Source organism: Neophocaena asiaeorientalis, unplaced genomic scaffold, assembly GCF_003031525.2.
Source record: "Neophocaena asiaeorientalis asiaeorientalis breed wild unplaced genomic scaffold, Neophocaena_asiaeorientalis_V1.1 scaffold68, whole genome shotgun sequence".
Taxonomy (NCBI): Eukaryota; Metazoa; Chordata; class Mammalia; order Artiodactyla; family Phocoenidae; genus Neophocaena; species Neophocaena asiaeorientalis.
Window position 1 is genome coordinate 267,459 of NW_020173384.1, and position 16,419 is coordinate 283,877.

The window sequence follows — 16,419 nt, forward strand, 5'->3', positions numbered from 1 at the left end:
AAAAAAAAAAAAAAAAAAAGACAATGGAAAAGATCAATGAACTAAGAGCTGGTTCTTTGAAAAGATAAAATGGACAAACCTTTAGCTAGACTCATCAAGAAAAACAAAAAGGACTCAAAGTCCAAAATGAAAGGGGAAACGTTACAATCAATACCACAGAAATACAAAGGATCATAAGAGACTACCATGAACAATTATATGCCAACAAATTTGACAACCTAGAAGAAATGGATAAATTCCTAGAAACAAAATGATGATTTAAATATCCGCACAGATGATCCCTGACGTCCTCCTCTCCTCTCAGAAGGTGGTCCTTCACTTGACTACAGCTATTCATTCACAGTCGTACCCTAGAACTTGTCGTAGCCAATAACTTGACCCCCTCCACAATCTCAATTTCCAGCATCCTACTCTCCAGCCACCCCCTCATTTTTTCAGCTCACCTCCTCAAATACCTTTACTCCCGTACTTTTTTTAATACAAATTTATTCATTTATTTATTTATTTTTGGCTGCATTGGGTCTTTGTTGCTGTGCGCGGGGTTTCTCTAGCTGCGGCGAGCGGGGGCTACTCTTCGTTGCAGTGCGGTGGGCTTCTCGTTGCAGTGGCTTCTCTTGTTGTGGAGCACGGGCTCTAGGCACACGGGCTTCAGCAGTTGTGGCACACAGGGGAAATTCCTTTACTCCAGTATTTTAAATCCCAGTTCTACAATCCATTGATCCTACCACCTTTTACTGTCCCCTTCACCCAACCTAGAGTCCGTGGTCCATCATTACAATCTCACTCTTTTGAACACACCCTCAACTATCTTGACCCCTCTCCTCTATCATTATCACCAGGCAAACCCCAATCTTAGATAAATCCTACCTCCACCTTATCTGCACAGGTGAATTGTTTAACTCTGCTGACTGACCTCACTATATACCAATGACCACTGACTCCAAGTGGGCCATGCTGCGGCCTTGTAATCATAGACAATTTCTCTATTGTCCTGAATGATTAGATCACACCTTTTCCTCTCATCTCACTTCTACACCTCCTTCCCCCTCCCAGGCTTAATTTCACTGAGAAAATAAAAGCAGTCAGAATCTATCAGTTTACCTACATTTGTGCCAAAGTACTCTTGCCTTCCCTTTGCCACCATGGATGTGCTCCTATTAAAACCAGTCCCTCCACTGTATGCTAGATCCCATCTCCTTTCATCTGCTCAACCTCATTCCAGCAATTCTCCCCTCTCTCTTATACATCATCAATTTCTCCCTCTTTACTGTATCACTCATATCAGCATCAAACACGCTATAATAGCCCCTATCTTTGAAAAAACTTTCCCGTGTCTTCTTCTAGCAACAGTCCCATTTCTCTACTCTGACGTGGAGAGAAATTCTTCAAAAGAGGTGTCTATTTTTGCTATCTCCAAATCCTGTCTTCCCATTCTCTGAGGGTATACCAACCTAGTCTTTTTTTTTGGCTGCGTTGGGTCTTCATTGCTGTGCATGGGCTTTCTCTAGTTGCAGCGGGCAGGGGTTACTCTTTCGTTGCAGCACACAGGCTTCTCATTGCAGTGGCTTCTCTCGTTCCCGAGCACAGGCTCTAGGCGCACGGGCTTCAGTAGTTGTGGCACGCGGGATCAGTAGTTGTGGCTCACGGGCTCTAGAGCACAGGCTCAGCAGTTGTGGCGCATAGGCTTAGCTGCTCCGTGGCATGTGGGATCTCCCCAGACCAGGGTTTGAACCTGTGTGCCCTGCACTGGCAGGCAGATTCTTAACCACTGCGCCACCAGGGAAGCCCCACCAACCTAGTCTTTATCTCCTCACTACTACACAGAAAAAGCTCCTGTGAAAGCCTTTAATGGCCTCCATATTGTTAAAACCAAAGGTCAAGTCTCAGCACTCACCTTACTTGATCTATCAGAGCATATCTGACATCACCAATCAATCCTTCTTTGAAACAGATTCCACACTAGGCTTCTAGGGCACTACTTGCTCTGGTTCTCCTCCTCCCAACCGAGCACTCATTTTCAGTCTCTCTTGTTGGTAAGCTTCATCTTTCTGACCTCTGAACATTGGGCTGACCCAGGGCTCTTCTCGGACTTCTTTTCTATCTCCACATTCATCCCTTCATCCAATCTCACAGCTTAAACCCCTCCTCTATGCTGACATCCTTGCCTCTAGCTCAGACTTCTTCATATTCCAGACTCATGTATCTATCTGCCTCATAAACATCTTAACCTAAATGCTAAGGAGGCATCTAGAACTTGCTTGCCCAAAATCAAACTCCTGAATTCTCTCTTCTCCCCAAACCTGATTCTCCCAGGAATCTCTTTCAATGAATGGCAACTCTAACCTTCCCACTGTCCTGGCCAAAAACTTTCGAACATTTTCTCTCACATCCCACATATAAAATATCGGCATACCTTGTTGACTCTGCTTACAAATATATCCAGACTGTGAACACTTTTCATCACCTTCATCTCTACCCTGGACTAAGTCACCATCATCTTGCTTGAATTATAACGACTCCCTAATTAGTCTCCTTGTTTCTCCCATTAGCCTCTCTTACAGTCTCCTCTCAGCACCACAACACTCTATGATCCTTTTAAAGCCTAAATGAGACGATGTCTCTCCTCTGTTCAAAATCCTCTCATTTCAGATGGTAATCACATTCAAGGTAAAAGACAAAATCTCCATAATGGCCTATGAGGCTCACTATTCATTCTCTCACCTCACCTCCTACTACCCCCTTGCTTACTCTATTTCAGCTGCCCTGGCTTCCTTGTGATTCTGTGAACATGTCACACACAAGGATCGTCTCGTTTGTTATCCTCTCTGCCTGGAATGTTCTTCCTCCAGTGATCCACAAGGTACTTGCTCTCTTCTCTCTCTCCACAGCACTTATTACCATCTAAGATACTGTGTATTTTCCTGTCTATTCATTTTCTGCCTCCGTTTACTAGAATGTAAGCACACGGGACTTAGCAGTACTCAGTTCATCCGTTGTGTGAATGAATGGTACTTATGCTCATTAATAATTAGTAAAGCGCAAATTAGAACAATATGAAAAGTCATTACCTACCGATCATATGCCAAGAATTTAAGTCGGATAAAACCAAGAACGATCGGAGCATGGAACAGAAACTTTTATACACCAGTGGTGGGAGTATAATGCAAGTACTTTAAAGAACAATTCGGCAAAAATATCTAGTAAAGCTGAAGATGCATACACCCTTCAACCCAGCAATTACACTTCTATGTATATATCCTAGACCCTAGGGCCCATAGCAACTCTCTTACAAGTACACAAGAAGAGCTCTGCAAGAATACTCACTTCCATGTTGTTTGTAAATGCAAAACACCCAGAAATCTAAATACCTACCAACAGGAAATGTATAAATTATAATAGATACATATAGCAGAGTACTATGTAACAGCTAAATGATTAATGACCAACCTACAAATATCAACATGCTTGTTAATACGCTGAACGAATGAAAAGCAACTTGCAGAATGGTATTATAGTATGATGCTATGTGTGTGTGTATATGTATGTGTGTGTGTGTGTGTATATATATACACACACACATATACACACACACATATAATTGAATATATGTAATTGAAAACACAGAAAATGAACCAATCTTGTATGTAACTATACTTCTATATAATAATATATATCAGGACAGTGGTTACCTGTGAGGAGGAAGGGAAAAAGAGAGCAAAACAGAATCAGGGAGGATTATACAGGGTGCTTCAACTGTATCTATTTTGTTTTATTTCTTTAAAAAGCCTGTAAAGTTTGGGAAAATATTAGAATTTGACAGAAGTAGATGACAGCTATATGGGTATTTGTTAAGTTATTCTCTAAACTCTTCTGTAATCTTAAAATATTCATAATTTTAACCAAGTATATTACATTCTAAGAAAACTTATATGATTAAAATTTCCTATTTCCAAACTTCGTAAATAACAATGGCCAGCTTCTTCTAATTGAAATGAATGGTAAGGCTGCCAAGGCTTCTCTAAGAATTCTGGAATTCCACAAGAAGAGGGCTGGCTGCCAGCACACTCACTCTTCCACCTCAGCTTCCTTTCCTTGAAAAGACCTTCGAGTGGCATATTTCTATTTAAATATTAATCATCTGTAAACACTACCACATAAATACACCCCTAGGGAGGGTTGTGAAGTGGAAATGCAATTTGAAGCGGACACGGCAATCGGCACCAAGACCCACGTGAGTTTCTAAAATCACCAGCTGGTACAGATGACTGACGTAAAGGGAGATAACTACTCTTTCACTTAGAGCCTTAGGCTCCTGAATTACAGTGGGACTGGTGAGATCTCTTCTGTTTTCTCAGACCTTCTACCAAAATTAGAAAGTGCCTATGTAACTTGAACTCAGAAGAAAAATTCTCAAGATCACTTATTAATTAGAATAATACAGGAGAAAAATCCAGAAACATTAAAGCATAATCTTTAGGAAAACTCATGACTGCAAGGTCAAAACAGAAGTTGTGGAATCACATATAACATGAAAAACTAATGTTTAGCCCTTAGATAAATCAGACAGGTTAATTTCACTGACAGCAACACAACCAACTTGCTCTTATAAGCAAGACTGTTTTTAAAAATCTCAAACGTGAAAACTAATACACAATTTGCAGAAGCAAAGGCATAAACCCAGCTGACTGGTATAAATGACAAACCTCTCCGTGCTATGGTTTCCTTGCTGTAATACCCTGTACTGAATACTTGCCACCCACTAACATTAACACAGAACCTTTGAGAATCACAGGACAAAAGGCAATGCGAAACCTGCTTTATAACCAGAGTGCAGGTTTAGAGCTGATTCACTAGGCAGCCATGAGCTGAAAATGATGAGGCAACTAGCACAAGAACAACTCTATTTTTCTAATTATTTGTATAAATTGTGTTAGTGGCTACGTGATGTGAATCAATAGCTTGCCATACTTGTGATTCGTACTTCGTTGGGTACTTGGTTTCCAAGGACACTAATCTAAACTAGGATGTGCTTTTAAAAGCCCGTTATCAGCCATTACCGATTAAATAACTAATCTTCACAAGGAGATATTGCTTGGAAGGTACACCAAGCACACACTTCTACCACACAAATGTTCCGTCTGTATGAGGGCTGATAGATCCATTCTGAAAAGCGTCTGCACGTTTGAAAGTCAGAAGCCCTCACCACCACGACCGCTTTATATTAGCTTAAATGTTTTTGCAATTGTCCACCAGAAAGTTTCAAATTCCACCGGGGTTTATTTACACTGAAGAGGCATCTAGAGCTTGGGAAAACTCAACAGCAGCACGGGTTAGAAAAGCTACACTTATATCTTGACTGTCTTCATCAAATTATAGGAGTGGGAGGTGAAGACACTGAGACACTCAGAAGAACGAACCCTTAAAGGTGAATCCTGCACTCTGATACACTAGGATCAACGCAGAAGTCACACATACCCCTTCGCTTGGTAAATTTTACAGGAAGAACAATGGGGAGTGCATAGTTAATCCTGTCATGAGAGGAGACAGTCAATGCACCTTTCTGGATGTAACCTAGGTACTTATTATAATTTAAAGTTCTTAATTCACTTTATTAATTACAGAGTTAATTATGTCTGTGTAAAGGGAACCGTGGGCTTTGCAGAGTCAACTTGTTATTTGTTTTTTAAAAAAAGTGAAAATTTTTTTCTCTAAGTACTAATTAGCATGGGTGTGTTTTATATTCGCTCCTAATACAGTTTCCAATCTTGAAAGATAACCACAGACAGCACCACTGTCACACTGTCACAAAAAGGAAATTTTAAACAATTCCGTTAGAAATGTTTTAACTGATTCATTATGTCCTGGAGAGAAGCTTATTTGATATCTTACAAGTAATACCACAGCTATTTAGAATGCTGTTAACATCCCAATTCCTAATTGGCATAACATACATGCTATGACTTCAGAATGAGAACTATCTTAGAAGTCCTGGCCAAAGGCATTTGAGAAATAAGTTGAAAGAGAAATTGGGCGGAGGGTGGGGAATTCCTGGGGCATGATTAGAGTCAGCCTGACTTTTCAAATACACAAATGCCAGGGCATGGGACTATTTTAGGTACATTTTTGGTCTGCCCTTTTGATTCTTCATCTGGTAGATCTACATTAAGGATTATAAATATATTTATATATCAATATTTAACATCACTTTGTAAGCACTTAAAGGGCAAGGGAAAACTTAACTTCTGCCTCTTTAGTGTCCCTCACTAAACAAAAATCAAGACTATGCCAGCAAATCCCGGATGCTCTGATTCTGCTGGATCTTGTCCAAATTAGGCTCTAAATATTTAGCATATTTAGCCTCATCTGGTGGCCCATTTCTTCTTTAAATTGGAGAAGGAAGTATGGACCATAATAAGTAATGTAAAACCTCAAATCAGTAATAATATTCCAACATCAGTGTAAATTAATGCTTTTGGAGTTGTTCAATTTGAGTCATAGATACATGGCTGTATGTTACCCTAATTTTGTCTATGTATGAAATTTTCCATAATAAAAGAACAAAAAATGCAAGCCTCTGCAAGTAGCCTGATTTGTCTCATGGAAAAATTCTTTAGACCCACATTCTAACTAATTCTGTCCTCAGACTGCAAATATAATTTCTGGTAACATCAGAGAAAATAACTAGCAGAGAAGCCGTGATAAGTGTTCCAAAAATGTAGGATGATCCCTGAACATAAATGAGGGGAAGAAAAAAACTTAAATTTATAGTTTAATACTCAAGCTCATACTGATCTTGCTGTATTTTATTACAGTAGTTCCATTTTAAAAAATGTGACAGCTAATGTTCTTTACAGCTTACAAATGTAGTAAGTTAAGAAAATGAAGCCATACCAACATTGGCTTCTGCACCCAGAACAAATACCTCTCTACTAGGTGCTCTGTAAAGAAGTACTTTTCAGGTTATCCTAGACTCAGAGGCGTCCCCCGCCTCGAAGAAATTATAATATGGACTAACGCATCATTTTATCAACAGCAGTAATGAATTGATTAGGCCAATACATCCTGCCTACCTTACCTATTTTCATTTGTACAAAAGAAAGCTACAAACAAAACCAAAAAGCTTATGTAGACTCAGAACAATATATGACTATGAAGAATCCTTTTCATAAAAGGTTAAAATACTTCTTTACCACTAAATTATTTTTAAGGAATAAAGTGTGAAAACTCTTTTAGTAACTAACAAATAAAAGTAGAGAAAAAATTTCATCTATTACTGAAAACCTTTTATACAAATGCTTAGAGTATTTTGATTTGAAAGCTAAAAATGCATGCAGTAATATTAGAATCTTCAGTGACCCTTTATTCTCTATACCTTGAACCTGTTTAAATTCTGCTTTGAGCCCCTTATTTATTCTATGAGCCTTCCTAAGAATTCAAGGGTTAACGCATAACCTAGAAAAGAATGCCACTTAAATTTAGTGGAGAAAATAGAGAAATTTTACTTATTTAAAAAAGTATGAGGGGAGAGGGGATAGGACTAGGTAAGAATGACCACTTAACTGTATTAGGAATACTGGTGTGCAATAAGATATTTTTTAAAAAGAGGAAAAGATTTTTTAATACCACCATTATTAATACTAATTGATATAGCTGATATGACTGTATAGGAAGATAAAACAAAGAAATTACTCAAAACCATTACCAAAGAATCAATGAGGTTAATCAAGTGTGATATAAATGATAATCATAAAAGCCAACGTTTTTGTAAATACTCAGCAATTAGAAGAAATTTGAAAACAATATTCCATTTGCAATTTGAAAAATAAATATATTAAAACTTCTTAAATTTAATAGAATGTATATAACTTTTATAAAACCACAAACCTCCTGGGTTAAAAATAAGGTTTCTGGGCTTCCCTGGTGGCGCAGTGGTTGAGAGTCCGCCTGCCGATGCTGGGGACGCAGGTTCGTGCCCCGGTCCGGGAAGATCCCACACGCCGCGGAGTGGCTAGGCCCGTGAGCCATGGCCGCTGAGCCTGCGCGTCCAGAGTCTGTGCTCCGCAACGGGAGACGCCACAACAGCAAGAGGCCCGCGTACCGCAACAACAACAAAAAATAAGGTTTGAAACAATAGAAAAAAATACCCCCAAAAGTGACAGCTTCCACTGTTTACAATTAAGACTTTTCTACAATGAAAACTAAAACAACAAATGTGTCGTAAGAGTTTCATTGTACTTCTCATCTTTAAAAAAAATTATACTGTTTGTAGGTCACACAAAAACTTGGAGCATCTGAATTTTCAAGGGCAAAGTCACTTTCTGTATGTGTGCTGGCTAAAACGGCCCCTATCTAATCTTTTAAAGAGTTCAAATTTATATCATCAAGCCCCAAATTAATCATTATTCAAAGGACATATGCAAATGCTAACAAATGAGATGGAGAGGTAAGAAGGACAATCTCGTATTGAATATTTACTGGGCATTATAAAGCTGCGTAGTTCTTTTCTTATTTTTCTATTGAAGTTGAACACAAGAAGAAAAGCACGCAGAACATAAAGGTTCCGCTCAGTAAATCAGGACAAGCAAGCATCATGCAGCCACCATGGAGGTGTAGAAATAGAGCACTGCCAGTACCATGAGTCCCCTGCAGATCCGCCCGATCATTAACCCCTTCTTCCTCTCCAAGTGGAACGATCATGACTTGTAAACACTGAGATCATACAGTATATATCCTTTAGCATATGGGTTCTTTTGCTCAATATTATGTTTTTGAGATACATCCATTTTGTTGTGTGAGCTGAGTTTGTTCATTTTCGTTTACAGTATTTTATTTCTAGGCAGGAACATATAACAATTTACTTACCTACTATATCACAGATGCACATTTTCCACACCTCCCCAATATGAAGCGAGACCAAATAATGCTGCTATAAGCATTCACATACATACCACTGGGTTGTACCATTCCCGTGCAGAGTGGAACAGCAGGGTCATAACGTATACATACGTTCAGCTTCAACACTGCCAACTAATTTACCCAAGTGGTTGTACCGATTTACATTCCAGCAACAGTGTATGAGAATTTCCTTGCCCATATTCCTACAAACTATTGTTAGTCCTTTTAATTTAGTGTTCTGGTAGGTGTGTAGTAGTTACATGCCATTAGGGTTTTAGTTTGCATTTCTCTAATGACTTGTGGTCTTGAGCACCTTTTCTTATTTTTACTGGACATTTGGCCATCTTTTTGGTGAAGTAGCTGCTCAAGTCTCTCACTCATTTTTCTATTGGGTTGTCTTTTTCTCACTGGTCTGCAGTGACCCCTACCCCCACCCTACTGGCACAGCCACCCCTCACCTCCAAGGAACCGTAACTCCAACAGTGACGATACTACCACAATGAAGACCCCCTGTGGGCAAGTACTCGTCTACGTCATCTCACTAATCCCAGCCCTGTATGGTGTGTTCTATAACTATCCCTATTTTAGAGATGAGGCAAAAACACACAGCCAAGAAATGAAAGAGCCCGGGTTCAAGTCCAAGTCTGCTCTGGGGATCCCAAACCAGGCACCCCTCACTGCTCTCCTGCCACCATGTGCCCACATAGTCTCACTGCTCACCCAGGAAGCCTCTTGGCTGCAGAGCACACCCCAGGCCTGTTCCCTCAGTATTCTAAATCCTATCATGCCTTTATTCATTCCACAAACCCTGTGAAAAGAAAATCAAAATGAAGTCGGTATTGCTAACAGAGCTCTCTAAAATGGAGCCAAGAGGCCACCAAGGAAGTTGAGACTTGTACACGTCTCAGCCCAGATGGAAGAGCTCTTTGTCAGACTGCTGCAAATACCTTCTCCCACTCTGTGGCTTGCCCTTTCACTCTCTTTAAAGGTGATTTGTGATGGACAGAAATTCTTGATTTTAATAAAATCCAGTTTATAATTTTCCTTTTGTAGTTAATACTTTTTGTGTGCTCTTTAAGAAAACTTCACATACTCTAAGGCCACATATTTTCCTATACTGCCTCCTAAAATATTTATTGTTTTACCTTTCACAAATACATCTACAATCCACTGGGAATTTATTTTGAGTGTGATGTGAGATAGGGGTCTTGCTTCACTTTGTTCCAAATGAATATACATGATGCTCTAGCACCATTACTGAAATACATTTCCACTGTTCTGTGTGCCACCTTTCCCAAAAATCAATTGTCTGTGTACACATACACTTGTTTCTGGATTCCTTATTCTGTTCCACTGATCTACTGAACCAAGGATATTGTGTATCCTTGTACCAATAGAACACTGTCTTTATTAACCTAGCTTAATTTTCATTAAAAATATTGAGACCTATCAAACAAGTTGTTCCACTTTGTTCTTGAAAAGTGTATGGCCTTGAGCTTCCCTGGTGGCACAGTGGTTGAGAGTCCGCCTGCCGATGCAGGGGACACGGGTTCGTGCCCCGCACCGGGAAGATCCCACATGCCGCGAAGCAGCTCGGCCCGTGAGCCATGGCCGCTGAGCCTGTGCGTCCGGAGCCTGTGCTCCACAACGGGAGAGGCCACAACAGTGAGAGGCCTGCGTACTGCAAAAAAAAAAAAACAGTGTATGGGCTTTTCTCAGCCTTTTGCATTTTCATATAAATGTATCTCTTTTAATGATTGTCACAACCCTGTATGTAACTAAATCTTAACCCACTTTAAAAAACATGGCAAAGCAACCCTAAAGGACTTATATTACTTGACCGAGATCATAAAACTGCACAGCCTAGATTTGAACCCAGGAGTGTGTTTGTGCAAAGGGCACACTTTACAATATCCTGCATGCCTATAAACTTAACGTGAAAATGTCAAACCTAAAAATATACACCAGTAAAAATAACAATAAAGTATTATTTTACTACCTATTTAACTTATTATAAGTAACGTTAAGATAACTAATTCTACCAATGCTGGCAAATTTATTGTGAAATTGGTACAACAGTACCAATTCTGCCAATAGAAGTGAAAATTACTACAATTCTTTTAGAGTTCTAAGAAACTAATAGTGATTACTACTAATAAAGGTACAAGAGAACTTGATGTCCTGAAGGATTGATTTAGTTACTGCCTGCTTAAAGCCCGATTGTTATAAATGTGGGTCATGTCTCACTCCCGTTCTAGCGCTATTAAGGAGATGAAATGGATAGATCTTTGGTAGGTAAAGGAGAGAAAAGATTTATGGACAATTCCCAAATGTCTGGCTTGAGCAAAGGGTACTCATAGAATTAATACTCTATGAATTAATATTTCTTTAGCAGCTAGGCACTGTGGTAAGTGCTTGACATAAATTATCTCATCTCATCCTGCCAACTCTAGCAGGTATTACTGCTGCCCCAAATTACAAATCAAAAAAAAATAGGAACAGGAAAGAAAGTACAGGATATCAGATCTTAACTGAAACCTTCAGTTGCTAAGTCCTTTCCACCATAACCAACTGCTAATAACCATGTGATATCTATTTCACAGCTGAGCTGAAAAACTAGCTTTTCCACTGGGGAATATACAAGTGACTGGAAAACAAGAGCCAGGTAGCTGTCAGAATTTCATTGTAACTGAATGTAGTAAGTCACATGGGAGCCTTTTGACATTACTGCCCCTAGCAAAGTCACCTTTGAAAACAATACTACATTTGTTTGCTTGGGGTTTTCTGCCTTTCTTCCCCCTTAAATGCTGGCACTGTAAGCTTAAAAAAAAAAGAAAAAAAGATGTTTAGATCTTTAATCTATGTTAGAAACCATGTAATAGCTAACCCCACACTTTTTACAATCCCACTACAGTGACAGCAGAAATCTTGGGATTTGGTTTTTAACATATTCTGACACAAATTATAACTAGGTATTGGGCACCCCTGGTGGCGCAGTGGTTGTGAGTCCACCTGCCGACGCAGGGGATGTGGGTTCCTGCCCTGGTCCGGGAGGATCCCACGTGCCACAGAGCATCTGGGCCCGTGGGCCATGGCCACTGAGCCTGCGCGTCCGGAGCGCTCCGCAACAGGAGAGGCCACAACAGTAAGAGGCCCGCGTACCGCCAAAAAAAAAAAAAACAAACTAGGTATTACATGTATAAAAAACAGGATCCTACTGTATAGCTCAGGGAATTATATTCAATATCCTGTGATAAACCATAATGGAAAAGAATATATACGTGTATAACTGAGTCACTTTGCTGTAAAGCAGAAATTAAACACAACAGTGTAAATCAACTATACTTCAATAAAATTTTTAAACAACAGCTAGGTATTACAGACTCATGAAAAGATAAGGGATCATTATGATACACTTTGGTATAACTGGGCAGAAGAAAATAATTTTCTTACATACATAAGAGGATTGTAACTACAAGTAGGGAAGAAATGGATCTGCTTCATTCTGTACTCTTTAGACCACATTAGTAATACTGAGCAATACACTTACTCAATCAGAGTAACAATTTTTATCTAAGAGTTAAGATTTATAATGTAGAGTCCTGGAAATTATTTACAAAGTTTCTATTTCATTGGGTCTGAAGATGGGGCCTAGAAATCTGATTTTTTAAATGTTTCTAGAAAACAGCCAGAAAACAATTAACAAAATGGCAATAAGCACATACCTATCGACAATTACTTTAAATGTAAACGGACTAAATTCTCCAATCAAGACAGTGGCTGAACTGATTAAAAAAAAAAAAAAAAAGACCTATCTAAATGCTACCTACAAGAGACTCACTTCACATATGAGAAGAAACACAGACTAAAAGTGAAGGGATGAAAAAAAAGATAATCCATGCAAATGGAAACTAAAAGAAACCTAGGGTAGCCATACTTAGACAAAATAGGCATTAAGACAAAGATTGTAGTAAGAAATAAAGAAGGCCATTACATAACGATAAAGGAGTCAATATAACAAGAGGATACATGTGTAAATACTTATGTGCTCCCACCACAGGAGCACATAAATATAAAAAGCAAACATTAACAGACCTAAGGGAGAAATAGACTACAGTACTTTAATAGTAGGGAATGTTAATACCACACTTTCACCAACAGATAGGTCATCTAGACAGATAATCAATAGGAAACATTGGCCTTAAATGACACGCTGACCAGATGGACTTACAGACATATACAGGATATCCATCCAAAAGCAACACAATACACATTCTTCTCAAGTGGCACTGGAACATCCTCCAGGATAGATCATATGTCAGGCCTCAACCAAGTCTTTAAAAAATTAAAAAGACTGAAATCACATCAAGCATCTTTTCTGACCACAAAGCTATGAAACCACAAATCAGTTACATGAAGAAAACTAGAAAATTCACATATTTGTGGAGATTAAACAACATGCTACTAAATAACCAATGGTCAAAGAAGAAATCAAAAGAGAACTCAAATGACCTTGAGACAATGAAAACGGAAATACAATTTATCAAAACTTACAGGATGCAGCAAAAGTAGTTCTAAGAAGGAAGTCCAAAGCAATAAATGCCTACATCAAGAAACAAGAAAAATCTCCAAGAATCTAACAAGACACCTGAAGGAACTAGAAAAAGAAGAACAAATGAAGCATAAAGTTAGCAGAAGGAAGGAAATAACAAAGATTAGCACAGAAATAAATGAAATAGAGACTAAAATGAGAACAGAAAAGATCAATGCATCCAAAAGCTGCTTTTGTTAAAAGATAAACAAAACTGACAAACCTTAGCTAGACTCACCAAGAACAAAGGAGAGAGAACTCAAATAAATATAATCAGAAATTAAAGAGAAGATATTAAAACTGACACCACAGAAACACAAAGGATAATAAGACTACTATGAACAATTATATACCAACAAATTGAACAACCTACAAGGAATGGACAAATTCCTAGAAACATAAACCTAAGAGACTGAGTCATGAAGAAATATCAATAGAAAACTGAACAGACTGAGTGCTAATTAGAAGACTGAAATAACCAAAAACCTCCCAACAAACAAGAGTTCAGAACCAGATGGCTTCACTGGTGAATTTAACAAAACATTTAAACAATACCAATCCTTCTCAAACTATTCCCCAAAAAAATTAAAGAGAAAAGCACACTTCCAAACTCATTTTGTGCGCCAGCATTACCCTGACACCAAAACCAGAGTAGGACATTACAAAAAAAGATAATTACAGGTGAAAATCCCTGATGAACACAGATTCAAAAATCCTCAACAAAATATTAGCAAACCAACTCAACAATCCATTAAAAGGATCATACACCATGATCGAGTGGGATTTATTCCAGGGCTGCAAGGATGTTTCAACATCCACAAATCAATCAATGTGATACACCACATTAACAAAATGAAAGATAAAAATCTTATGATCATCTTAATAGATGCAGAAAAATGATCTGACAAAATTCCACATCCATTTATGATAAAAAAAGAAAACTCTCAATGAAGTGGGTAAAGAAGGAATGTACCTCAACATAATAAAGGCCATATATGAAAAGCCAACAGCTAACATTATATTCGTGGTGAAATACTGAAAGCTTTTCCCCAAAGATCAGGAACGAGGCAAGGATGCCCACTCTAGCTGCTTTTATTCAACAGAGTATTAGAACTCCTACAAAGAGCAAGAAAAAGAAAAGGCATCCAAATCAAAAAGGTAAATCAGAAAGTAAAACTGTTACTTTTTGCAGCTGACATGATATTATATAGAGAAAACCCTAGAGACTCCACCAAAACACTGTTAAAACTAAGAAACAAATTCAGTAAAGTTCCAGAATACAAAACCAATAATAGAAAAAAATCTGTTGGCTTCTATACACTAATAATATGAGAAAGAAATTCAGAAAACAATCCCATTTACAATTGCATTAAAAAGAATAAATACCTAGGAGTCAATTTAACCAAGGAGGTTAAAGACCTGTGGACTGAAAACAATCTAAGACACTGATGAAAGAAACTGTAGAAGATGAAATAACAGAATGGAATGAAATAATATCCCATGCTCACTGACTGGAAAAATTAATACTGTTAAAATGTCCATACTAACCGAAGCAATCTACAGATTCAATGCAATCCCTATCAAAATTCCAATGGAATTTTTCACAGACATAGAAAAAACAATCCTAAGATTTCTATGGAACAAATAGACAAAAATCTTAAGAACAAAGCTAGCGGCATCATGCTCCCTAATTTCAAATCGTTATTACAAAACTATTGTAATCAGAACAGTATGGTACTGGCATAAAAACAGACACATAGATCAATGGAACAGAATACAGAACCCAGAAATAAACTCATGAATATATGGTCAGTTACTTTACAACAAAGGTGCCAAGTATATGCAGTGGGGAAAGAACAATCTCTTCAATAAATGGTGTTGGGAAAACTGGACAACCACATGTAAAAACAATGAAACTGGAACACTATCTTACATAACACAAAAGTCAACTAAAAATGACTAAAGAATTGAATGTAAGAACTGAAACCATAAAACTCCTAGAAAACATAGGTGGTAAACAATCATCTTGGAGATGATTGTTTGGATTTGACACCAAAAGCAAAGGCAACAAAAGCAAAAATAAACAGTGGGACTACGTCAAACTAAAAAGCTTCTGCACAGCAAAAGAAACCATCAACAAAATGAAAAGGCAAGCTGCCAAAAAGGAAAAAATATTCCAAATCATATATCTGATACGGAGTTAATATCCAAAATATATAAAGAACTCATGACTCAATAGCAAAAACACACGATCTGATTTTTAAAAATGGGCAGAGAATCTGAATAGACATTTTCCCAAAGGAGACATACAGATGTCCAACAGGCACATGAAAAGATATTCAACATCACTTAATCATCAAGGAAATGCAAATCAAAACCACAATGAGATATCATCTCACAAGAGTTAGAATGGCTATTATCAAAGAGACAAGTGGGCTTCCCTAGTGGCACAGTGGTTGAGAGTCTACCTGCCGATGCGGGGGACACGGGTTCGTGCCCTGATCCGGGAGGATCCCACATGCCGCGGAGCGGCTGGGCATGGAGAGGATGTAGAGAAAAGGGAACCCTAGTGCACGGTCAGTAGGAATGTAAATTGGTGCAGCCACAATGGAAAATGGTATGCAGATTCCTCAAAAAAATTAAAAATAGAACCACCATATGATCCAGCAATTCCAATTCTACGTATTTATCCAAAGAAAATGAAAACACTAACTCAAAAAGCTATGTGCATCCCCATGTTGTTGCAGCATCATTTGGCAACAACAGTCATCATGACATGACAGCAGTCAACAACATGACAGCAGTCAACATCAACCTAAGTGCTCCTCAATGGATGAAAGGATAAAGAAAACGTCACACTCACTCACACACACACACACAGGAATATTATGTAGCCAAATGAAAGAAGGAAATCTTGCCATTTGCAAAAACAT

General features: G+C 38.3%; 1 protein-coding gene across 12 annotated transcripts in view; it reads right to left on the reverse strand.

Annotated features, from left to right (window-relative positions):
• The window catches only part of COA1 (cytochrome c oxidase assembly factor 1), a 141,560-nt gene that overhangs the window by 53,030 nt on the left and 72,111 nt on the right, over window positions 1–16,419 (reverse strand). The window contains exon 1 of one of the 12 annotated variants that reach the window (XM_024746597.1): window positions 7,885–7,959. The exons of the other annotated variants lie outside the window; for them this stretch is intronic. The gene's annotated coding sequence lies outside the window, so the exon portion shown is untranslated. Of the gene's footprint in view, window positions 1–7,884; window positions 7,960–16,419 lie in introns of those variants that run through there. 12 annotated transcript variants of the gene reach the window in all.